Here is a 6661-nt window from a genome sequence, read left to right as displayed (position 1 = left end):
ACATAAAAAGTTCTCCTTTCTGTTCGAGGCCAAACGTCCCCATTATTTGTTTCCCAGTGTGCGTATGTATGTGTGTGTGTGTGTTCATGTAATTGAGCAGAATTGCATTTTGCGTTTAAAAGCTTTTCTGTTCGTATTATTGCACCCGAAAATGACATATTTTAACGACTATTTGGTTTTATTTTATTCTTTGTTTTTGTTTATTTTCATTTTGGTGTTTTTGGCTTTTTTCGATTTTTGTTTGTTGGTTGGTTGGTTGGATGGTTGGCTGGTTGTTTGGTTTGTTTGTTGTTTTCGTTGTTGTTGTTGTTGTTGTTTTGTTTGTTGTTTTTTTTTTGTGTGTGTTTTCCACATTTTTCTCCTGACAGTGAGGTTTGGGAAGACAAGGCAGAAATTCTTCAAAGGAAGGACTCGGTTTATGCTATTACAAACATAAACCTTCATCTATCAGCAAAGTTTTATACTCGAGACTACAAGACAATAATATAGATCGTAGCATTATGGAACAGCCTACCTTACCAGACCATCAAGTGTACTTCTTTAACTTTTAAGGACGCTTGAAGGAAGAGGTGCGACATTTTCAGCTCCGATACGAACACAGGAACAGGTTTTAGCTGCACACGTTATAATAAACACTACACATATCTCCTCATAGCAAATGTTTTGAACGTACACTGAGCTGTACACAATATGCCTGCACATCACACCATACCAATAGAATAATACATCGCATGGTGGCCTTTACTTTATCGAGAGAAGAAGAATTAAGAGATTCCACTGCGTCCCTCAAATGTATTCCTTTCCAAAATTATCAAAAATGCAAAAAAAAAAAGAATGTTCTCTTTCTGAATCAAACATGTTTATGTATTTTTTTTCACTGAATATTAAATTAAACTTTGTCTTTCCATACGTCATGTTCTTTTTAATGTTCGTGAAAGTGATTTTCCCATTTGGGTAACCCTTTTATATATATTTAAAAAAACGTGTATTTTGTTTCTATTAAGAGTTGAATATACCCTTCGTTGGATCTATGTTCATATTGAGAGAAATGGTAATATGTCTTTGTTGTCACACTTTTTTGTCCTGGGGAGTTATTTTCTGTAACTCTATTTTCCCCTTGATTATTGGCACGTCATACTGGCACAATAAACAGAAAGTCGTTTAATCGAAGGCGCACAATAATCAGATAATCATAATGAGAGCATTAACAAGAGAGGAGTACATTGTAATCGGGTCTATCAGTGATCAGTGCACCTCCTCTCGTCGGCTTTGACAAAACAAGTGATTTCATTGACTCTCACAACGACTCACATCATTAATTTGATTTCATTAAAGCCAGCCATCTTGCAATAGATGAAAAAAAATATATAAAGCAAAAATATTTTTAGAAAATATCATTAATTGTTTCACAGAGAGGAAAATGATCGAAATTATGAGATGGACTAATACTGACAACAAATCAATAATGGAATTTTAGATATATTTTTAAAACTATTTTTTCTTTATCGATTTTTATAAAACTAATTCCAACCACTTTCAATGAAAGACGGGTTGCCAAAACTCTTTTTTTTTTTTCTTTTGTTCTTTAACTACCGTTATATTCTCTGTAAAGATAACACCTGAAATTCCATCGGAACATCTGCGTAAAACTAACGCTCGAATTCACAGTGTATTTCTGCACCCACCTAACGCTAGAATTCACAGTTGAATTTCAACGCAAAATTAACGCTCGAATTCATAGTTGAATTTCAGCGCAAAACTAAAGCTCGAATTCACGGTGGCTTTCTGCACTGAACTCGCGCTCGGAATCCCTGTGTATTTCTGCGCTCAACTTATGCTCGAATTCACAGTTGTTTTCTGCACTGAACTAACTCTCGAATTTCCTGTGTATTTCTGCGCTCACCTGCAGCTTGAATTTACATTGGTTTTCTGCACTGAACTAAAGCTGAAATTCCTTGTGTATTTTTGCGTTTTTTTCCGTCAACTGATGCTCGAATTCACACTTAAATTTCAACGCAAGATTAATGCTTGAATTCCCTGTGAATTCACAGTGGTTTTCTGCCCCCCCCCCCCCCAAAAAAAAAATGCTCGAAATCAAATGATTTTTGGCGAAAGATAAGTGCTGAAATTCCATGTAAATTAACGATATTACAAAATTGGAATTTGTGATATCACAAATGTATTTCTTGATAATAAAAATGTGAATTCGTGATATCTCGAATTGAATTTGTGATATCACGAACTGAATGTGTGATATCACTAATTCGATTTCGTGATAACATGAATTGGTCTTACATGATAAATCAATGGGTATTTGTGATATCAAAAATTGCATTTGTGATATCAGAAATTCGAATTTTTGATATCACGATGTGGAATTCGTGATATCAGCAAATCTTTTTAAAGATCAAATTGGCTTGCCATATGGTAGAAGAGATTGTCTAATTACGGGCTAAAAACTGTACGAACGATGAAAAAATAATATGCTTCACCGTGTCTTGTCGGGTAAGTACAGATACCAATCTCTTTAACAAACATTGAGGTAAATATACTAGGGAGATCGCCAATATTCAACTAATACATAAAAATTCCAACATGATTAAATTTTTAGTCTTTGAGCAATTCCCCCAAGACAAAATATTCCATAATTCATGAAAGGTAATGAAAAGAGTTGAATAGAGAGAATGCAAAATTGGCTTTGGGAAGAGATATTTTCAGTTTGTGAATAACTCCAACATTTTAACACAAAAATTTACATGAATAATCAACAAGTATCTTCTATGACAGATTGCTATGAATACAAATACCTAAAAATTTTGTCGAATCTATTTGGTTTAACTGCAATCCATTCACCAATACTAAACCTGGAAGAGACTTTATTGTGTTACTGGAAACCGTATAATTTGTCGTATTTATATTGAGCGATAATTCATTCTCGTGAATCCACTCAAATACCAATCGAAGTTTATTATTCAAGGAATCGAGCAATACATAAAGATCTGAGTGAGAATTAAAAAAAAAAAGATTTTGTGTCATCTGCGAAAAGAAGAAAAGACAGCAGAGAGGATAAGTTCCGGAAGTCATGGACATACAGAATATATGAAAGAGGACCTATCAAGAGGTAGCCCTGTGGAACACCACAACAAATCGAGCTCATTTCAGAGTTATGATTTACTCAGTGTAGCAAAATTGAGTTCGTCCAGTAAGATTCTGTACTGTGAATAGTGAGTATTCCATGAATACCGTAATAATTAAGTTTGTACAAAAGAATTTCGTGATCTGTTTGTGTCCAAGGCCTTGGAGTAGTCCAGAAAACGGGACCGAGTGTCTTATTTTGTGTCTATTATTGAAGGCTGTCACAACTTTCTCAACCAGTAATGATATAGCAACGGTGGTTGCATGGGATTTTTTTTTTTTCGGAAGCCAAAATTGATTATCAGCTTGAATATTACAGTCATTAAAAAAAAAAAAAAAAAATGATTAATCGATTATAAACCACCGGCCTTCTCAAGTAATCTAGAAAAGGAGGCTAGACAAAATTGATATTGGTCGATATTTTCCTAACTCTTCCTCTCTACCTTTTCTTTCGAAATGGTATAAATTCTGCAATTTTTATTTAAGTGGGCCACAATATATCCGTAAGCTAGGACAAATTCAAAAATGTGAGTTAGTGGTGAAAGTATTTTATTTACAATACATTTCATGAGATGACTAGTAATCCCATCATTACCTGCACTCTTCTTATGGTTGAGGAAATGGACAATATCTAAGACCTCTCCTTCAAGTAGAGGGAGAAAAAAATAAAGGCTGAAGATTGGAATTTAGAAAATATGAATGAAAGGGTCTATGTACAGGTGAAAATGTTGAGGGCCAGAATTCGGATCGATATTAACAGAAAAAAAAAAAGTTAAACGCTTCCGCAATTTCCCATCATCTGTGAAATCCTTGCTTTTCACAGACAAACCTACAAATAACACCTTTATTTACATATCTGTGAAACATCATTATTCATTTCATGCCAATTATATTTTTGCATCCGACTTACGCGGTTTCTCCCATTTTGTGTGATTTTGTTTTTGCTTGTGAATATGATTCCTATATCATTGAACAAAATTGGAGTAAAGACGACGGGAAAAAAAGAGCCAGAGAGTGTGTGTGTGTGTGTGTTTACACGTGTGTGTGAGAGTGTGACGAATACAGTAAAGTGTTAAGTTAATCATCACTGGCAAAGCCTGAGTTTTTATAGTCTCTGTATTACGCTACTTCCATTCTGTGCTGAATGGTACACACACAAATGAGGCCGTATGGCCAGCTTGGAAAGATATGTGAGGCCTCCTTTTTTTATACTGCAACAGGGGGAATAGAAAAGAGAGAGCAAATATGTTCAGGTCAGTCCCCACTATAAAATCTACAAAAATAATGCCAGGCATTAATGATCAATAACCTTCACACGAGAAATAAGCACGTCCAAAGCAAATCTGTTTTTCTAAAGCAGTTATTACCGAAAGTTCACTTCGCAATTAAGTTGTTTGGTTACCGCCCAAATAAAAGAAAAAAAGCATACCTTTTACCATGAGGTTATTCCCATGGGTGAGTCGCTGCATCCATTAACACACTGATTTCTGAAAAGAGAGGAGTTCGGCGTCATCGCACAATTGCATACCACGTCAATTCTAGCACAGATGAATGACGAGTGAGAATGCACAAAAATCCGTCGAACAAGAGCCATGCCAGGGCTATATTTCTATTTATTTCAATAATGGAAGATAGTAATCCCACGGGTTCTCACCAACGTTTACTTTCTAGTCGTGGGCAGTAGTCAAAGAAGCAGAGTTGCCTCTGTATAGAAATTCCTTGTTCAGGTTTACGAGATGATCAGCTATAGAGCTGAACACATGTCAAGGATTTCGGTACAGGACAACGATGCGAAGCATTTCATTTCATTTCATTTCATTTCATTTATTTCATTTCCAACAACATTTTCATACACAAAGTAACACAACATCAATACAATGTAGTAACAAAGAAAAATACGTGAAGTTGACAATACTACGCATCACAAAAGCAAAATAAACAATGAAAACTGAATTAAAACTAAAGTTGCGGGAAATGGAGGAGACATGCTAAAAAGCTAAGCTTGTATTTTGCAGTCTCCTCGTGGGCAAAAAGACAAAATAACATCAAAACGCAATTAGCTAGACATAATATAAAAGGTGTACAACATATGCAGACCTATACATACAAACAAACAAACAAACAGACGGACAAACAAACACAAGTAACCTCTCTTGTAAAGAGAAAGATACAGAGAGAAAAACACAACACAGTGAAGGAAAGGAGGAATAGAGGAAATTATTTGAAAGAAGAAACAGAAAGAGACAAGAGGACAGGAAAAGGTGAGAAAGGGGAAGAGATGAAGGGTCTATACCAGCACACGCGAGGCACATGTTGCGATGGATCACCGAGGTATATGTACATAATGTATGAAAGGAATAGATAAAAGAAAAGAATGAGTATAACGAATATAAAAGAAAGCTCAAAATTGAGGCTAATTGAAATATTACTCATTCAACTATATAAGAATTTATGAACAATTTCTTCAGTTTGACTGTGAATGTGTTTAAACTTAAAACATGTTTCATACTATTATCGAGAGAGTTCAAAAATTTGGGGCCAGTAAAAGAAAATATAGATTTAGCAAACATAGTCCTAGTTAATGGCAAATGAAATGAGTTGGATTGCCATGTAGGATAAAAATGAACAGATCTATTTTTAGTGAACATGGACTCAAACACAAATGGGAGAGAATTATTGGTAAGTTTGTACATGAATTGTCCTAGGTGTAAAAAATACAAATCGTTAACTTTTAAGATTTTGTTTTCATGAAATAACTCATCAGTATGACTTCTCCACGATTCATTGCAAATAATACGAAGAGCTTTTTATATATATATATATATCAAGAGAAGCATACATCAAGAGAAGTAAACCAAGTTTCATTTTTCTAGCATAATGAATGAGCACTAGATTTGCCTCTTTCAGAAGGCAGGGGGAATCGCCTTATTCCTAACATTATGCCAATAACATATTGAAGATATGTGTACTTTTCACTGAGAGATGGAATTTGATGGATTTACCTTCATAATGTGTACATCATAATGCAATCAAATGTCATCATAATTTGGTACGTTACCTGCAACTAATATTGGATTTTATTGAGTAGGAGTTCTGTCAATGAGTAAACAAGAATTATACAAATCTTTTGCTATTGCGCTGAATAGTACCTGTATATTCATAAGTATATTTATTAACAACCGTTCACGTTTTGTGATGGATGATGCTGGTAGCCTCTCATTATGCCCAGCATATCTGGCACCTAACTTTGGATGCCTCACTCTTGCGGTAGAAATTTCGGCACAAGCTAATAATATTGACCCCCCCCCCCCCCCTCCAAAAAAAAAAGAAATAAGATAATGATATCATCATCTTACACATTATGGTAGCAAGCAGATGGACACATACATTTTCTTTTCTTAACACTCAACACTAATGATTTTACATAAACTATGATATCGTCATTTTGTTTCATTGCGTGTATATTAACGCATTCACAAAGTAATGTTGATGAAATTTCAATCGATAGAATACTCAAACACTTTTT

Source organism: Diadema antillarum, unplaced genomic scaffold (genome assembly GCF_040938485.1).
Source record: "Diadema antillarum isolate AM-2024a unplaced genomic scaffold, OU_Dant_1.0 seq00001504_RagTag, whole genome shotgun sequence".
Taxonomy (NCBI): Eukaryota; Metazoa; Echinodermata; class Echinoidea; order Diadematoida; family Diadematidae; genus Diadema; species Diadema antillarum.
This window is presented reverse-complemented; position numbering follows the sequence as displayed.